This window comes from Phasianus colchicus, chromosome 5 (assembly GCF_987193195.1).
Source record: "Phasianus colchicus chromosome 5, bPhaCol1.hap1.1, whole genome shotgun sequence".
NCBI lineage: Eukaryota > Metazoa > Chordata > Aves > Galliformes > Phasianidae > Phasianus > Phasianus colchicus.
In genome coordinates, this window is record NC_143440.1 from 55,186,189 (window position 1) to 55,206,053 (window position 19,865).

At 45.1% G+C, this 19,865-nt stretch overlaps 1 protein-coding gene across 8 annotated transcripts in view; it reads right to left on the minus strand.

Moving 5' to 3' along the window:
* Window positions 1-19,865, minus strand: part of SYT16 (synaptotagmin 16) — a 135,464-nt gene that overhangs the window by 111,285 nt on the left and 4,314 nt on the right. Inside the window, exon 3 of one of the 8 annotated variants that reach the window (XM_090141810.1) lies at window positions 1,374-1,494. The exons of the other annotated variants lie outside the window; for them this stretch is intronic. The gene's annotated coding sequence lies outside the window, so the exon portion shown is untranslated. The remainder of the gene's footprint in view (window positions 1-1,373; window positions 1,495-19,865) is intronic. 8 annotated transcript variants of the gene reach the window in all.

Below are 19,865 nucleotides of genomic sequence, written 5' to 3' on the forward strand. Positions count from 1 at the left end.
CATGCTCAGGGCTCTGGCACAGCACGACAAAGAGGCAACGGAGCCATTCAGACCAAACAGGACTAGATGATCTTTGGTTGGGTTAGACAGATGATCACAGTGGCCTTTTCCAACCCTAATGATTCTTAACGATTCTAAATATACAGTAAAACACAGGCAGACAACACTTCAAGAACCTCGGATTAATCAGCTTTATCTTATGCTCAATAAGGCAGAGAGAGCAACTGGAGCAGAAATCTGCCTTTGTCTTCCCGTGGATTCTGCAAAACAGAATGTCCCACCAGAAGAGAGTCTCCAGCAGCCATGGTAGCAAATAAGCTACAGCTGCTGTTTACTAACACAACTGTGCACCTGAGCCAGCAAGCCAGCACTGAGCACAAGTTTCACAAGTACTCACTTCTCTGCTTTCTCCTCCAGCACTCCCAGCAGGCTGAGATAATTTACCACAATCGTTCTTACAAAAGCATTACACCCTTTCTAAAATAAAACAGGGCTACACGACAGATCTAAACCAGCAAATGCATCAGAGCAATTAGCAGTTCTGCTGCTTTTATGGCTCTGATTGGAATTCTGAGCTAAGGGGAAAAACAAGCTCTCCAACGAGAAGAGTAGTGGCTTTGCATACGGGCTCCATCTGCTGGCACACTGCTCCCCAGCTCCATTTAGCATATAGTAAACTGAAACAAAACCTACACAGCCATCAATTACATTTTTCCTGCTCGCAGCCTAAGAATTTCAATAAATACGCCATCTGTTCATCTTCTGTGTGGGAAGTTCAGTCATCTTCTTGGCAGCAATATTATTCTAGAGCAATTACCTGTGTCTTTATCACCTATCATTGTGCTTCATCATCTTTTCATCATGTGTAAAAACCAACCACTTTATTACTACAATTTCTGTAGGCAGCCCGGTCCTGTTAGTTACCATGGTGATGATCTGTCAAAAGAAGGCTACATTTTAAGAAGTAAAAGCTGAGAAAAGGAGGAGGAGAGAAACACAAAGAGCCGGGAATGAACTTGTTTCTCAAGTCAGAGTTTAAGCACAAAAGGCACATCTCAGGCAGCAACACTGAGATGCCACCAACAAGCTGCCAGGGGATCCATCAGCCTGCCAGTACAGAGGATGAGCCGATGACTCACCGGCATCGCAGCACGCTCAGAGGTCAGCGGCGCGGCTCTAATCCCTCGGCTGAGCCCCATGATCTGCTCTTAGGAAGGACAGTTTCTTATTACTATAAATCAAAAGATGAACTGGGGGGAGGGAGGGCAGGCAGCAGCAATCTCTCCTCCCTAGTGGTCACAAGCAAGACAGTAAATTTTCCATCAGCTACACGGTAGTTTTACATCCCTTCCCGAAAACAGCTTCACACTGACCTCTTTCTTCCCCAGCTTCGCCCCATTAAGGCTCCACTTCCTCTCACCCCTTCCATGACTCCCGTCCAGCTTTCCTTCTCTGCTCCTTTCCTCAACCTGCATGCACACTGCTCTCCTCTTTCTGTAAAACAAGCGCATTTACAAGTGCTTCACCTGTATCTTTCCAAATTCCTGTACATTCCTAAAGCAGCTTTCAGCATGAACTATTTATAAGTACTGCTCCCCACTCACCCACATACACCCCCTGACTCTGCATCATGAAATCCTTTTTTCGGATTTCTCCTCCAGCCTTCCAGCTCCCATCTTTCCAAGCTATAATTGCACTCATGTTACTGCAGGGGAAATATTAGCAAGGTACAAAGGACTTGCTGATGCTCTGTGTTTCTAGGATGCGTCATTAGCAGCCTTCAGCTGAAACACATCAGGCTGCAAGCTGCTTTGGTTCAATTCAGCCTTATCTCTCTGGAATAAATAAGCAATCTCAGAGCTATCCGATTTGTTTAATATCAAGTACACACGGGCAGAGTTTTAATGAGGTGGGCTGTCATTCTGAATCGCTGCAGTGCAGGAGGTGACCACTGATGAGAAGGAAAATTAATTCACCATCTTCACTACTATCTTCCAAGACTGAATTATTCCAACCTCGCAGATCATAAAATGTTGGTTAGGGAGGGAAGAAGCATTTTCCAAAAGTTTTCTAGACTTTTAGATACTTTAATTTCTGTTTGTTCACCACGAGACACAAGGTAATCAATTTACTAGATGGCCGCATAATCCATTAGTTTCTGGCTGCAAAGAACCTTAGGAGACTGGATCTAAAGGGCATCATATACTGATACTGTGAATGAGATAGAAGACTGGCACAAAGCAACTACTGGGTATTAATAAAATAACAATTAAAAGAAGGTATTGTAGCAGTGAAAAAATCCAGTGCTAACGTTTCAAGAAAAAGAGGAGGGTACATCAAGGGTATTGGAAGGCAATTATGAACACAATCTGCAAAATATCAAAAACACACTGCCATCAGAGTTCAAAGCAGAAATCCCATCAACACATTCAGAAGTACCAAATCTGAAAAATTCAGCGCTTGCTGAGGAAATACAAATTAAACGAGATTCTGATCTGAAATCTCATCTCCTCTGAAAGTTTATAATGGAGCAAAAGTTCTTCCCAAGCATCCCCTTAAGATGAGCACTGTGAGATAGAAACCCCAGCTTGATCTGAAACTGCAACAGCTTCAGCTGCTGAGGAAGTGGCACCCACACAGCCTCTTTTATGTTAAGAGGTGCAGGCCCTGGCTTTCCTCTCTGCCTCCCAAGACACCTCATGCAGTCACACTGTGCCATCAGCTCCCATATGGTGATTTACCTTCTACAAGACAGGCCCTGGGAGTCACTTCCCTGCTCTTCTGTGGGGCTGGATGCTGCACAGACTGGATGGAGATGGAGACATGCCCCAGCTAAAAACTGCTTTCCAGCACCATGGGCCAAATGAAGCCACCACTTGGTAGGCATGCGGTAGGAATTTTTGCTTCTACTAACCTTCTTTCTTCCAGCCAAGCGTTCCAAGCAGGCAGGGTGTGCAAGGAGAGCTGCCCCAGTAGGGAATACTGCCTGCCCTGCATGGGCTCTGCCTGGGCCAGGACACCCCACACACCTCATCACTGGGGACTGGACAGCAAAGTTCTTACTCATCACTTCAACTTCCCCAAACTCCCAGCAGCTTTGCAAAATTGCTGTTTCTGCTTATTCTTTGGCTTGAGCAGATGTTCCCAGTCACTGCTGTGTGCTCACACAATGATCCTCTCTCTTTCGAGCTCTTACAAGGGCACGCAGGAGGGGGAGAAGGGGCAGCACCACAGGCTTTGTGGTTGTCCTAGCATGGCACAAGGAGAGAACAGCAGGTGGTGATAGCTGGGCAACAAAACAAGCATGGCCTTCTTCCCAGAGCATCCCATCACAGCTCTGCAGTCAGGCCTGTGCTCCTGCTGAGCACCTTGCCTGAAGGGCAGGCCAGGACAGCTCTGCTCACCCATGTGAAGTGACACCAGGCAATGCTAACCTTGTGCTGGGTGAGCCAACAGCAACCACATGGCCAGGTACCTAGACTGCTTTAAACCACCATAAATTCATTCTGCTCGGCACCCCCCCCCCCATCAAACCACAAACTGGGGCAGTGGGAAAAGCACAGGAAGCAGAGATGCGCTAAAAAGAAAGAAAGATCTACTTAATCACATAACAAAAAGCATAACTGACTCTTTGTTCAGATCTACGTTATTCCAAAGAACCAAACAAATGGCAGTCTTGCATCCCTCGTGGCTTTGCAGGTATAAGCAAATCAGCACAGCTAACCAGTCATCCAGAAACCAGGTTGGTTTCCCATAAGGAACCCAGAAAGCAGGACGCCCTGCAACAGTGCACACAGCCCTTGGTGAGAAACCTGCAGCATTGAGCAAGCAGCCTTCTTGCTCACTGACAGACCCTCTTCATTCATCTGCAGCTCTGTATGCATTAATAAACAACAGCAGACAACTGCATCTGTATGCATTAATAAACCCCATTTTGGTACACTGAAACTTGCTCTGCATTATCACTTTGCAGATGTCAACCATGACTGGGACACCACAGTGCGAGGTGTTACGCAGCCACGCTGTGAAAGAGCAGGCACAGCAAGGAAGGGGTGGAATACAGATCATGCATCACTTTGCTGGCAGGGAGAGAAAAAAGGACCTAATCCTCAAAACACCCATCTGAAGGATTAGGTTAATGAGGAGGTATCATTAACACCTTTCACTCTTTTCCTTTAAACTCTGTAGTACTCATACTGCACTCACAAAGCAATCCAGCTCTCGCTGATGGAAGCGCTGTTGATTATTTCAGCTCACAGCACTCTCCTCGGTTCAGCAGTAATCTTCGCTTCTGCAAAATCCCAACAATAAAAGTCCCTGTGGCCTCACTCTGGGCAGAGCTCCCTGGTAGTGCTGGATGATGCACAGTCAGCACACACAGCTCTGCCCAGAGGGCAGCTGGGCTAAGGCAAGGGAAGGGACAGACAGAGCTTCCTCTGAGCTTCTGAGGGGGAAAAAAGGTGGAAAGACCTCAGAAAATCACACCCCCAGCTGTTCTCGTGCCATTTGGGGAACGCATGCGCTTCTTGATTTTTCCATACGTATTACTGACTTACTGGCTGCTCCACAGGCTTTTTATAGCTTTTCCATTAAACAGCAATTAAAGCAAGCAGCCAAAGCCAAACTTGACCTGTGCATCGATGAGACAAAGTCTTGAGTGAACGGTTTTTCTTTCCCCAGTATAGATTCAAGGAAGACAGAGAGACACAGCAGATCTATGCCACCTTTTACCTCGCGTCTGCAGGTAGCAGCACACAAATTCTTGACAGTATCAAGGAGAATCTCCTTCAGGTAACTGCCTACCCTTGCTACTTACAGATGTCTGATGAACAGAGTAAAGCCTTATGCTGCCATTTGCTCATGTAGATGAGTTTTAAGAACATCCCGCATTGTATGCCCTTCACATAGAATGCAGCATCTAACCTTCAGTAAAACAGACCAGCAGTCCACTTAGAGGTCACATGGACTCGTGCTCCTCTACCAGTGCAATCTGGGATCCTTCATCCCTATGGTGACATTTTCCTTTTGGTTTAAAACCCAAAATCAAGTTGAGATTCTAAGACAAGCAGTTGCAAGAAGCCCAGAGCTCCTCCTTTATCCTCTCCAAGGAACAGCTACTAATGGCAGCTGCTGTCAGCAAGGAAAGGCAGTTAGCATTTTCCTGCTTAACACAACACCAAAATACAAATATTTTCAAAACAAGCCAATACTGCATTCCCCTTCTCCATTCTCTCATTCTGCAGCCCTGGAGGAATCAAACTCTTATATGAATTAATCTTGCCAACAAATCATTTATAGGACAGAAACAGAAAAGCCTGTAAGCTTCTCCGCAATTAAACCCTCTCACCTGTGAAAAGTCTTCTATAACTACAGAGCACCTACAGCCAAGAGATGTCAGCTCCATCTGCACCTGGCACTGCTGAGTTGCACATTCCTCCTCCTGCCTTCACACTGCATCTCTCTTATGACAGGAGATGTTTGTATTTAGTAGTACGGAGCTGTGACCATTCTTGCATGAAGCATGAGAAGCAATCCTTCCTCCCGTATTTCTCAGGACTTCTCCATACTCCTCCTAGGGTATGGGAGCACACTGGGGATAAAGAAAGGTGTAAATGCTCACTGAAAGAATAAAACGAAGAAAGGTGAAGGAAAACCTCAATGCACAAGGATAGGGCAAAGAAAGGGGCTCAATTTAGGCTGAAAAAGGGAGGAAAACAAACAAAAATTACTATGTATAGAAAAGGAATGTTAAAATCTTCATGTTTACTAGATATGATGCAGCAGAAAGATCTGTTAGGAGTGATTTAGATAAGCTCATCTATACACAGAACAAGGGAATGGACCTGTGGTCCTTCTACAGTTACTCTGTATGATTATCTGTGCTCTTAAGAACCCATGGTTCAAGACACCCTCTTGCTGATCAGCACATAAAGCCAGTCAAAATAGGGTTTGGTTCCCATTTCATTCAAACTACAGTTTCCTCACAAAACAAAGTCTCCCGTTAGCCTTAGGTCCTAAGCATCCAAATAACAACAACCAAAAAAAAAAGCCAGTAAAAAAATAACCACAGCTAAATATCAAAAATGAGAGTAAATCTACAAAAGGATTGTCAGTATTAAAACCCATTAGGTGGAGAAAGACAGACTCTTTGAAATTTATTGCTTGATTTCAGGACTTGGGAAGAGCTTCTTCATTTCCTGTACCTCCTGAGTATTTACTATGTCTCCTATGAGCTAAGACTTCCAGAGTCATTTTAATGTCATGTTCTAAGCACTTCTGCATTGTAAATCATCGATTTTTATCTCCTTCTCCCAATCAATACAAAGATATTTATGCTGAACACATAAAAGCTCTTGACACTATAGAAAAAACAATTACACCCTGCAAGACGTTTGCTTTTGGTCGTTGACATCATGGAATTATCCATTACACTTTGCACATGCCTGCCATTTACAGGAAAGCAGAGTGACCTTGCCTTCCTGCAGTTCACATCTGTGCAGCTCGGGGAAGCAAAGCAGCTGATAGCCATCTCTGCTTGAGGACTGCAAATCGTGGAAGCTGAAAGAAGCCATGCAAGCAGAAGCAGCTCTCATGTCTGCCTTGCTTCAGTGTTCGTCCCGGACATCGCTTGCTGTCACAGACAGGATACTGGCTAGACACATCTTTCTTCCAACCACGACAGTTATGCTGCCCTTCACAGCCCTGGGGCAGACCAGAAAACTTCATTTCCTCTCATTGTCTGCCAGCACTCCAAGGTCTCTGCCAGCTTGGCCCTTCTGCCTCTTACCACCACTACCCAGGAGGTGTGCAAAGACTATTTAAACCACAGGGCAGAGATGCTGAAGCACCTGCAAGCTCCTGCTGTACTGACTTAATAGAGCACACCAGAATCCCATTTGTCTTAGCAGTCCCAGTCTTGATTAACACTGCACCCTTCCTGGATGCAGGCAGGGCACTGGGTACAAAAGCACAGCACACCTGAATGGTTCCAACACCCCATGTCACTACTGAGAGGGTCATCAGAGGTGGCAGACACCAGCCCTTGTACCTTGGCAAAGCTGCAACAAACCTGTCAAGTCTGAGCAGCTTACATTCATGACTCGCCCACCAGTCTTGCACTTTCTTCTTCCAGCAGCAGCAATTCACACCTTTCTAGCAAAGCACTCACCGTCTGCGCTCCCTGGAAGGGACCCAATGCCAAAGGGCCCTGGGAGGTGCAGTCTCCCCAGCCCCAGAAAGCTCACCCAGCACCGCAGCAGACAGCAGCACCTGAGGAACGAGCATGCTGCACAGTAACACACAGCAGAGCGGTGCATCTTCTCCAGCACTGCTCACCCACTCTGCCATTTCACTTCAGGCGATGGTCCAGATTTCCTCTGAGGTTGCCACATGCCTGCAGCCCAGCAGATGAGGACAGCCTTCACTAACAGCTAAACACAACTGCATTTTGTTTTAAAACCTCAGCCAGATCTTGGAGGGTAGCGGAGTAATTTCAGCAAAGCTAGGGAGCTGTGATGACTGCATCAGCTCCATCCCAGTAAGCCAGGAACACACCTATAAAGGGAGAATTAAAAACCCAGTAGTCATCATTCAAGAGCAAGAATTATGAACAGCAGTAACACCAGTATATAAGCTTTAGGGCCCAGAGTCATCCTGCTTAATTCTGCCTGATCCCCACTGGCCCAGCTGACAGAGGTATCTGTCACTAGGACAACAATTAACTTTTCTCTGTAGCTGGTAGATAGAAGTTCCAAGCACAGCAAGGGAAATCTACACATTCACAGCCTGCTTATACTGAATCTGTTACTGTACTTTTAAACTATTAGAGAGATGTATTTTGTGTGTGTTGGTTTTGTTGTTTTTTTTTTTTAATCTTTTGTTGTCAAAACAGGCAGAACTCAGCCAAGTTCAACACCTAATGGCAGATCTGTCCCCATTAATGGAGAACCAAATCACCTGGAGGAAAACAGCAAGAAAAAGCTTTCCTGTGCTTAAAAACCTCACAGTTTTTAAGCCTCACTTGGACTCTCAAATTGCAGGAAAAAAGTATATTGATTGTTTTCCTCTGTTATTCCTCAGCTTCTGAACAGCTGGAGCACCAGCAGTCAAAGGAACAGAATGAGAATGCCAAGCAGACAATGAGGGCAGCAGTGGGAGCAGGGAAGGGGCCTCTCACTTTACAAGGGCTGGCAGAGATGCACACAGAAGAAATGCTAAAGGCAAGAACTCACAGCATATCAGCTCAACAGCAGTAAGGCCTTCTGCAATATCTCTTCTTCAAAAGCCAAAGCAGCCTTAAATCACAACAATTTGTGATTTCATACTCTAATTTAAATCTAGTAAGATAGCACATGCAGATCAGTTTTAAGCCATAGAGAAATAACAACCTTCATTTGCAGGGAAAGTGTGTACACAGAGCTTTATCATCATTCTGTTAATCCACTTTAAAGTCACACCTTAACTAATTAGAAAACAGTGAAATTAATTGGCACAAACATAAATTAACTGTCATTTCTACGCAACACCTATGCAACACATCGCACAGCAGTCAACAGGATTCAGAAAGACTTACTGATAGGGTAACATACTTAAGAACAAATGTTTGAAAAGCAGGCTTGTCCAACAGGCAGCATCCATTTACCTGGCCAGCTGAACACACCAACACCACCACCAGCCCTGAAGAAATACCCCACAGACCCCAGGGTGCAATGGACCAGGCTGATGTTACCTGCTGCATCCCTACAGAGCTCCATGATGCTGCAGCTGGGCTGCTCTGTGTAACACCCATGCCAGCTCACAGAATCACTGCACAGTGTAGGCTGGAAGGGACCTTAAATATCATCCATCTCCAACCCCTGTCATGGGCAGGGCCACCCTGCACCAGAACAGGCTGCCCAGAGCACCACCTGACCTGGCCTTGAGCTGTCAGGGATGGTTGAAACCAGAGAATGTTGTGTCTTATTTTTCAGCCCTATAATGTAAAGCCCTGTGTGTTTTATCTCCTGCTTACCTTTACCTATCAATTCTAATTTGCACCAACTGACACGGTGCTCCCCAGTTAGAAAACAAACAGATATTTCAGAAGTACCCAAGAGAAGTGAAAACACTTTGCCCAGGGATGCTGGTTTTGTAATTTGCATAACATACAAGGCAGTAGCTGTATGTCATGTCATTAATGGAATGCCCCTAAATAGAAGCGATGCATGGCAAAGGACAGTCATCACTTCTGTAATGCTGAATTCACTCAGAGATTCTTGCAAGCACCCAGAGCAACTCTTTGGGATGATCCTCTTTTTCTGTGCACCGGTATGAGCAGTGTGCAGGTGCTGCCCAAGGGAGGGGCAGCCCCATGGCACCTCTAGGAGGATGTGAGCACAGCAGTGAGCCTTGCTGATGCTGTACAACAGCAGGTGGTACTGCGTGCACCTCTTCTCTGCTGTCAGGGAAAGAGGGTCACGCATGCCAAGCATGACCTCCAAAGCATCCTTCTAGATAATTATGTCCACGTGCACACACACACACTTCCAAGAAGAACTGCAGGCATCCAAGTGTGGCTCCTGCAAGAGCTCACAGCAAGCAAACGCTCAGAGGACAACAAGCTCCAAAGCCTTCCTGCACTGCCAGACCTGGGCTTCGGTTCACTCTGCAGAGACACAAAAGGTCACAAAGCAGAAGTCCACATTAAATGCCCATTAGGTAATCAGCCAGCTGCATACACGAACTCTGTACTGAGTAGAAAGGAGCTACCGACCTCTTCTGACAGCTAAAGCAGCTCAATATCCTTACGAGCAGCAGCTTGCCATCCTGAATCACCACCTTATCATTTTGAATGCAGCCTCATAAGGTTATCTGCAGACATGCATATGGCACATTTGAGCTCCCATCCAAATTTAATTTGAAACCAACCAGCACAGGGAAGTTTCTTTTCAAGCTGTGCTCTGCTGACATGATGATGTATTGATTTTTCTCTACACAAGGAAAGCACACGGCACCTCCACTGAAAGGATACGCTGCTGGAGGCAGAGGAAAGCAATGTGAAAACAAATAGCTCAGATGTGGACACTGCTAGATGCACAGAAATGCTGAGGTTAGGCTGGTTGCTTGCTTAAATCCTGCATGAGTATCCTACAAGTGCTTAACAGCTTTTAAAAATCTGCACAGCCAGTGTAATGTTCGGAGTTGTTTGACAGAGAGCAGGTCTTCTTTGCACAAAACTTTTCAGCAGCCAAAACTTTCTCTAAAATAAAGCCTAAACTACTTCTAAATATTTTAAGCAATCATCATAATGAGTAAGATTGTTACGAAAAACAAAAAACAAAAACTAGAGCACCTCATATTACAAGGATGCTGCACTGCCCTCTAGAGTCCCCATCACTTTATCATCCCAGAATCTAGATGCAGAGATTCTTATAAAATTAGCTCTAAAAACATCACTGAGAGGAGTGCTGTCTCCTGCATATAAAACAAAGCTAATAATTAAAATGAGAGTTCAATCCTCAGCAGTGGTTCTCAGCACTACTTGGACAACACATGCTTTCCTGGCCTCTCTGCAGACAGGTGCATCTATAAAATAAGGCACAGCATTTTAAGAAGGACTTCCAATATCACTATCTTTATATCCTGCAAAAATAAATATGTAAATATTGTATTTTCTAATCCCTTGGCCCCTTCCCAAAAGCCACAAGTAGTCCTGTGAACTGCATCACAGGATGGAGGATCTAACTGGTCCCTTCCAACACAGGCAATTGCTGCACTCAGATCTGCTGCATTCAACCTCAGTGCAGGGCTACAGAGAGATGGATGCTGCCCCTATTAGTGGGAGCACAGCAGGCTGCATTTTGTGTGTTCCATTTCCAGACATGGTGGATAGGGGCACAGAGTAACCCTCAGAGCACAACCATAAGCCAAAGTCTGGAGGAGGACAGAGTTCCCCAGGAGACATTATGAATCCATACTCTCCAGCATACATCACAAAATGGGCAAGAATTGGTACTTCAGGGTTATTTCCTGTACTGTCCTTCCAAACTCCAGACTCTGCTGTACCCTATTCTACAAGGCATGAATTTGCATGGAAAATACAGCTTATCAATCTCACGTCACGGCTTACAGAAGCATCTTGCTTGACAACTGGGCCTCCCTGGAGGATCCCCAGACTTTAGTATAAAAGCTGATAGACAAGATGACTGGGCTGCTACAAGGTACACCGTCATGGATATCACAAACACAAACTCTCCTCCAGGGTGGGTCCCTGTGACCACTGCTATCTCTCTGGGTTTGGATTTGAACTCAGCTGGTTCTTCTGAAGCCTTCACAGACAGAAACGGGAAAGAACTTGCTGTTCAGTGACGACAAATGGATGAGAGTGGACAAATATATTCTAGTGCTGAAATGCTTCCCAGTCCTCCTGAAAGCGATGCGTTCTTCTGTTTTGCTGTCTTCACGTGCACCTTTCTGCTGTTGGAGTTTTCTTACAAAAGAATTGAGATTCCCTCTGCTAATTCAGTAGTGCCCCCTCAGTGGTTCGCTATTCCTATGGCCATGTTTTTAGAAGCTACTGAGCAATGCTGCAAACACTGAGATACTGTTACCTCCACCCAAGACAAAGTTGGAAAGCTTTCAAGTTGGCCAAACGTACATCACACTGAATCACATTCAATTAACCTAATCAAGTATTTCTCTAATGAAAATATATATTTCTGTTCTGTCAGCTTCCAACTCGACCACAATTCATTCAATGTTAGAGAGAAAAAAGACAACATTAAAAACCATCTGTTCTCCTTAAATAGAGAAGCTGTTTTAACCTACAGGCTGAGCCCGAGTAATTATAAAAGAAGCAGAGTGGATGTCAGAAAGAAAATGAAGAGAGGGCAAGGCAGCCCTTGTGATTATCGTAGCACAAACCTTTTAGTAAACATGTGGTTTTGCCTTACACTCCTCACCTTGCTACGCAGCACATAACCTGCTGTCAGCCCATTAGCTGAAGCTACGCAGCGTATGCCACGAGGGTTACAGCACAGCCAAGACATCTGGTGAATGAATCTTTACATACTATCATATGAATAGAATCACAGAATTCTAGAATGGCCTGAGTTGAAAAGGACCACAATAATCATCTACTTTCAACCCCCTGCTATGTGCAAGGTCACCAACTACCAGACCAGGCTGCCCAGAGCCACATCCAGCCTGGCGGCCTTAACTATAAATGAATGCCAACAGAATGCCAAAGTTAAAGGTCTTAGAAAAGGGTTACGTTCTGAAGGAAATAAATGACAATAAGTGCCAAATTCAAAACTGCAGCTCCCAAGGGAGCTGACATTTCTTGCCTTACAATTCCCCAGCAACCCACCTGCTCACAGAAACCATGACAGCATCAACCAAATCAGGAGAACTCACTGCAGCCTTTCAGTACCTAAAGAGAGCCTATAAACAGGAGGGGAGTCAACTCCTTGAAAGGGTTGATAACTGCAGGACAAGGGGAAATGGTTTTAAGTTGAGGGAGGGGAGATTTAGGTTGGATGTCAGGGGGAAGTTCTTCACACAGAGAGTGGTGAGGTGCTGGAACAGCTGCCCAGAGAGGCTGTGGATGCTCCATCCCTGGAGGTGTTCAAGGCCAGGTTGGATGGGGCCCTGGGCAGCCTGGTCTAGCATTAAATGAGGAGGTTGGTGGCCCTGCATGTGGCAGGGGGTTGGAGATTCATGATCCTTGAGGTCCCTTCCAACCCTGGCCGTTCTGTGATTGTGTGATTCTTAGCTTGTTCTTAGCTTCCTGTAACACAGAACTCAATCACCTGCCAATGCTTCCTAAAGAGCTGCTCCACTTTAACAGACCTAAGGGAGAAATGCCAAAGGAGAGTGACTCCACGGCGCAACAGTGAAAGGGTTGTCTGGCTCAAGGCAGTCCTGACTTCTTGTTCAACATTCCAGTGATTCCAGGCAAGCAAAGGCTGCTAAGCAACACCATATGCAGAAGTATTCCTCCTCCCTGTCTCTCCTTTCCCTGGTCTAAAGAAGAACAAAATACAAACTGAGGTGAGAGCAGAAGCTGTGACTGCATCCCACTGCCAGGCAGGAAGCAGAAGTTCACAGAGTAAGGCACTGAACAGGGAAGAGGCAACAGAGCAATAGGAAAGCAAATGAGGAGCAGAGGAGCATCTCTGGAGGTCCGTCCCTGTGCCTTCAGCCAGGTAAATACATGATGACGTGTCATGCACGCTTCTTGCTGAGGAATACTGAAAACAATATGCTTATAAAAGTCATTTCTCCCTTACTAGGCTATTCAGGAGCCTTTTATCCACTTCTTTTCCCTGAAAAAGGGGTACTCTGCAGCTGTTATCAGAGTTGCTTTTGAGCCGAAGTTACTTCGTGATTTACTGATTTATTGATGTAATTACAAGTGAGAAACTCAGCTTTGTTTTATGCTTTTGTTTCTAGCTCTCGTATTTGCAGAAACACCTGAAAATCAGCAGCACACAGACTAAAAGTTGAAGAACCAGAGTGTGTGCTCTTTCTGAGGCTTGGAACTGCTGATTTTCAATGTCAGGTTGGAAGCTTGGTGGCCTGAGTCATTGCTTCTGAGCACATGGCAGAACTGTCGCGTCAACAAAAGGCCTAAACTTTATCATTTGGACACTCCTAAACCAATCTGCAGAGAAAACAAAGCTGTCAAAGAGAACAGCACATCTCCTGTCTCCTTGTCGTTGCAGCACATACTATAGCGAGACCCAGTGATAAAGAGGACATCAGCAGCATCAAACTGGGACATGTTGAGCTGTATCAGCACAGCCAGTGAAACCAACAGCTCAAGGACCCCATCCTCAGGATAGCACTTTCCATTCGCTTCTGCTAAATTACAACTCTATTGCCATTTTGGAGCATTTCAGACTAAGTGATGCAACAAGGCTCAGAGCTCCTGGGTAGTCAAAAAGGTGAGTTTGCCAGAACTGGGGCAAAAATGAGAGCATTGTTGGATACAGACTCCTCTGTAACCAAGGAGAGAGATCTCAGAGAATTCACTGTACTTTCCAGGCGATGAAGTGCCCCATACTAAGGCCCTCCATGACACTGGGTGCACATCATAGAGTTCTCCACTGCATGGAAATGTTGGCAGGTGGCTCTTGGAGCCAAGCAAGCTGACTACCTTGACATATAGCATCACAGAAGGGATGTAGGATCCCTGCCTTGAAAAACATAGGCAGCCTAAGTTTTGGCAGCAGGAACATGCCTTAATTTGCTTCTGAGCTGTCTTTCACTTCTCCATCATGACATGCACCACTGTGGGGTCTGAGAGGTACAAAACTTCTAAAGTGATTTTTGTAATTGAAAATTAAACTAACTTGTAACTACACTGTAGTTTCATGCAACAGGTATGTTTGTTCAAAAAACAAATGTTTTTTGAATCTCGAATCTCAAACAAATTGAATGCAACCATCATAACTTCACCAACTAAAATGTAATCCTTCACTGAACAATAATAGCTGTTGTGGAGGTGAGTGTGGAGCAATCAAGTGAAAATCTCAGCTATTACAGCAAATAACTTTCTAGTCCTTGTGGCAATGAAAAAAAAAATCCCTTCTTTCCTTTCATCTGTTCCCTTGAAAAGAAGCAGCTCAGAGGATTTAAATTGCTGCAAAACAAGAAAGAGGACAAAAACCTCCCACACGTTAAACATTGTGTATGTGATTGTTACGGTGACTGCATTGTTCTTCAGGGTTGACTCAAAGTTTTTAAGCACAAAGCGTAACCATAGCACGTTATGCAAAATGGGCTTCAAAGTGCAAAGCTTCATAAGAATTTTTAACAAAGTTGTTGTTATAAAACATTGGTTCCAAAGAGTCGTTGGGTAACAAGAGAGAGGAAGAAGAAATATCCATCCTGGAACAGACAGCAGTTCAGTCCCCCCCGCCTTTGTCTGATAAAAAGTTTTAGGCTCATTTTGTACAGTTACCTAAGAATGAAAATGTAAAATCCCCACAATATATAATAAACACACATTCTTGTCAGAAACTCACTCAAAACACCCAAAGTCCAGATTTGCTACAGCTCTGATAGGTGTCAAAATATTTCAGCTTATCATCAAAAGACACCTCCCTCCAGCTGGAATCCTGCACTACCATCCCCCAGATCAACTGGAGCACTGGCTTTGCTAATGCATTAGTATTTTTCAGCTTTATGCTATCAGACAATCTCACCTACCAGTGTTATGGCTTGCCCTATCCCTGGGGATGCAGAGCATCATGACTGTGCATCCTCCAATATAATCTTCAGAAACTGGGTCCATTTATTTTCTGTAACCAAAACATTTAATGACGATTACACGGTTTGGTTTGGTCATCCAGATCAAAAGATGCTATGGCGCAGCCTGCAGGTGAGACACTCACCCTGTTCCCCATGAAGATCCTTGCTGTCAGAAGTCACTGTTTTTCCTTCTCCTCTCCAAAGATCTCTGTTCAGCTCAGTGCCTGTCTTCACTCCCTCACACTTCTTCCAATGCTTTTCTCTAGTTTGTGACCTCAGGACTTCAGAAACCACACTGCAATACTTTTCCCAAAGAGGAACTCACTGTCTGCACTTTATTAATACTTGTGTTTCTCAAGCATGATTCACTGGAGCCTCCTATTGATGACTGTCCTGGCTGTTAGTTTCTGATAGCTTGCTAACCCACTGGGAAAGTAAACCCTCTCCTCTTCACTCGTCATGCCAGAAGTCCACTCCTGAGATGTACCCTCTGCTGAAAGCCATGCTTCCTTGTCTCTCTCAGAGCAGATCAAATACCGAAAGGAGAAAAGTCTACTGCAAGTTGTTTGCTGCAGATGACAATCCAAGATCCTGATAATCACCTTTTCAAAGTGGCTCAAATACTGATCCTCTGATTAAATTCACAGCAATACCAACAGGAACTAGCCATGTGCAGAGGCCTTCTATCTGCAGAATCCCCTTGAAGAGTTAACGGTTAGGAAAAGAGAAAGTACCAACCAAGGAGCAATAAACCCTTTTAGAAAGCTCTTTTCTTTCAATCCCTGTGAGATGCAGAAGATTGAATAGATGTATATGAAAATTACTGGGTTCAGTCACCAAACTCCTTTCTTTTTTTTCCAACTATACACGCATTTGCTTCTCAGGAGGAAGTGCTGGGAGAGGTTTGATGGATTTTTTACTTTTTTTAAACAATACACTATCTGCATATGCTGTCTAGACACTTGTGAGATGTAAATCACATTCTGATTTTCCACATTTTCATAAGAAGTGCTTAAGTGTCTCAAAAATATTTTTTGACCAAGCTAAGTAGTTTGGCTACCCACAAAATTGTACTTGAAAAAAATATAACTAGCATCTAAAACCATGTCAGCCAGCTGTAGAAGCAAGCATGAGATCCCAGGTGCTTTCAGACCCTGCTAAAGCCAATGAAGGCTAATTATGGCACCCAGTATGGCATACATGTGAGCCATGAAGACATCGTAACACTGCCTCCCTCAGGAAGTGAGCAGTAGAACAAGGACTGAAGCCCTGACACAAGGCAACCCTATATGGAGCCAAAGCTTGGACTCAATGACCCAGATGAGTCCCTTTCAACTTGTGATATTCTATGATCCCATGAGTCTCAGCCATGCCTTCTGCGCAGGGCCCAGAGAAACACCAAAGGCATGTGCAAAAAGGACAGGTCAGAACTGTTGAAGTTTCTCTATGCCATTTTTCTTGTAGTTGCAGATGTTGATGAAGAGGTACCATAAGGAACGAAATAAACCAGCCTCATCCCATTTCTGCCCTTCTCCAGAGCAGCTTGGCCCCATGCTCTCCTCTCTGAAGGAGCTTTCATCAGGGAGCACAGTAGGTCTGTTCTCTGTAATCCACACACCCCCCTTCATTTCAATGTCTATCCACTCATTTAAGCCTTCACCACCAAACTGGTCTGTCTTGCATCTGAAAAGGAAGAAGTTTGTTCTGGAAACCACAACTAACATTAACAAAATGTAAAAGATATAAGAAGAGCAGGTCGAGGAAAGTGATCCTTCCTCTCTACTCTGCCCTCGTGAGGCCACATTTAGAATACTGTGTTCAGTTCTGGGCTCCCCAGTTTGAAAAGGACAGGGACCTCCTAGAAGGAGTTCAGCAGAGGGCCACAAAGATGCTAAGGGGCCTGGAGCATCTCCCAGATGAGGAAAGGCTGAGAAACATGGGACTGTTCAGCCTAGGGAAAAGAAGAATGAGAGAGGATCTGCTAAATGTTTATAAATATCTAAAGGGATGTGGGAGGCAAATGGATGAGGCCAGGCTCTTTTCTGTGGTGTGTAGCAATAAGACAAGGAACAATGGCCCACAAACTTGAACACAGGAAGTTCTGTACTAACATGTAGAAGAGCTTCTTTACAATATGGGTGATGGAGCACTGGAACAGGTTGCCCAGAAAGGTGGTAGAGTCTCCTTCTATGGAGATATTCAAGACCTGGCTGGACACCTACCTGTGTGACCTATTGCAGGGAACCTGCTTTGGCCATGGGGGTTGGACTCGATGTTCTTTTGACATCCCTTCCAACCCACCCCTGTGATTCTGTGACATCAATGGCTGATTAAGACATGCCTAATTGGATTTATTTACAGTCACTGTAATAAGTTCAGCACATACTTATCAGATAAACAGACGATAGCTGTATCCTCTTCTAAGCAGGAATTCATCTCCTAAAGCTACACAAAGAACAGCCAGCACAGGTCTGTGTGCTTAAAGAGCAGCTCAAAGAATGAGCTTATAGAGCTCATGCCTCCCCATCCCCTACATAGATTCGTCAAAAGCCCTTGCTGGATAATTGATCGAGCTTTCCCAGAGCACAGGAGTAATAAGCAATAGATCATACAGTGGGAAGTGAACACAAGGTCTCCTTAATGACTACTTAACCCCACCAATCATGACGTCAACCCATCTGAAGCATGTAAGAGGCTGCTTTTGAAAGCAAAGCTGCCTGATGTCTTTAGATAACCTCTACTGATAATTGGGACAACTCCTATTTCGCTAAGAGTCAGCTCAGCAGCTGAGCAGTCCCATGGAAGGACTTAACCAGACCAGATGGTACACGCTTGTTTTCCACATGCATGGGAACCAAAGGAACACTTCAAGAGAGTAGCATGCGCAATAAATGTTATGGACTGCTGCAGATGGGACCCCAAGGCAAAGCTGGCATCATTTCTTAGAGGGAAGACAAGCCACAGACCTTTGTTTTACAATCCTTTATGCAGCCCACAGTCCTCTTGCTGCTGCAGCACTTGCAGTGCAGGGCACAGCGCATCCGCAGATCCAGCACCACGCTCACAGGACTTCCTCCTTAATGGCCTGTCTGCACCAAAAGGATCTATTTCACCATGACCTAAGCATACTAAATTAGTGCTACAACCATTACAAGCAAGGCTCTGGGGCCAGATTTGATTTGAGATGTCCTACATGCCTGAAAAAACTTGGTTTGCTACCACATTCGTCTCTTCAAACCTCTAAAAATACCTTCAGAAACCTGGTTCCAGGGCCCACAGGCCCTTTAGTTTACCTGTCCTCAGAGCAATAACGCTGCCTACACCTTGCCACTGCATCCAGCTCTCAGCTGAATCCCTCCCCACTCTCTCCCAGAGCAATTGCCTGCCTTCAGGAACAATAATGCTCAAAGCAAGCTCTCCTCAGAGGCAGTTTCCCTGGAGAATGCTCATCAAAACAGGAAGGGAACAGATTTTAAATGTTCTCCAATCTATTTTGCAAGCCATTCTGAAGCCTGAGTGTGTGTTTCGCTTTGAACATTTTCTCATGGGGACAGCATGTAAGCACAAACTTAGCCTCTTTATAAAATTAACTGTGCTTCAAGTATTTAGAAAAGAACACACAATGGCAATCAATATTCTGCACAAAGCAGGCATTTTTCAAGATTTGCTCTCTACACAACCAGATGTGACGCAGGTCTATTATTAGCAGGAATTTAAGCAATGTTATGTCAAAATGAAGCAACATCAAAGCATCTAACAATTCAAATTATTCTCAAACAGAAGGTTTTTCAAGCACACTGGTGCAGCAGGACTCAGAAAGCCCCCCATGGTTACATGCAATTTTACAGCCAGCCACCTGGCATACAAGCATACCAGTAGTTACAACCATACAAAAAGGGGGAGATTTAGGTTAGAAGCTGGGCAGAAACCCTTTGCTCAAAGGCAGTGCAGTCCTGGCAGTGCTGCCCAGAGAGCTGTAGGTGCTCCATCCCTGGAGATGCCCAAAGCCCTGGATGGGGCCCTGGGCAGCCTGAGCTGAGGGAGGGCAACCAGTCCATGGCAGGGAGTTGGAACTGGATGGGCTTTTAGGTCCCCTCCAATCCAACCATTTTGTGAGTCTGACATTTCCTAGGGCAAGCAATCCATGATGGCAGACAGTCACAGTGAGGGACCCTCGATGGAAGAGCTGAAGGCCATGCTAAGTCCTTCATTTCCCATCCTTCCACAGAAGGATGCAATCATCCCAGCAGGGTGAATGCTTGCCCAGTCCAACAAGAGGACCACACATTAGAGGAGGCAGAGCTTGCTCTATGATGCCCCAAATTCCTGAGGGAAGGGAGGAGACTGAGGGATTCTCCTCGCCACAACACTGAGTTTCATCCGCTCCCGGTAAACACTGAGCTGCAATATGCACCTATCTTCTAATTCCTAACAGCACCATAAAAACTCAAGACACACATCGACATGCCACCCAGACAAAGCAAACTGATCAACCAGTCCCTGAATTGTTGTTACAAGTTAATCCATCTATTTCTTCAAAGAACCATGAAATACATGCCTGTATTTTCTAAGCATGTTAACAAAGATCTTGAAAGCCATGCGAATGGGAGTGCCCTCCTCTAGAATGTTAT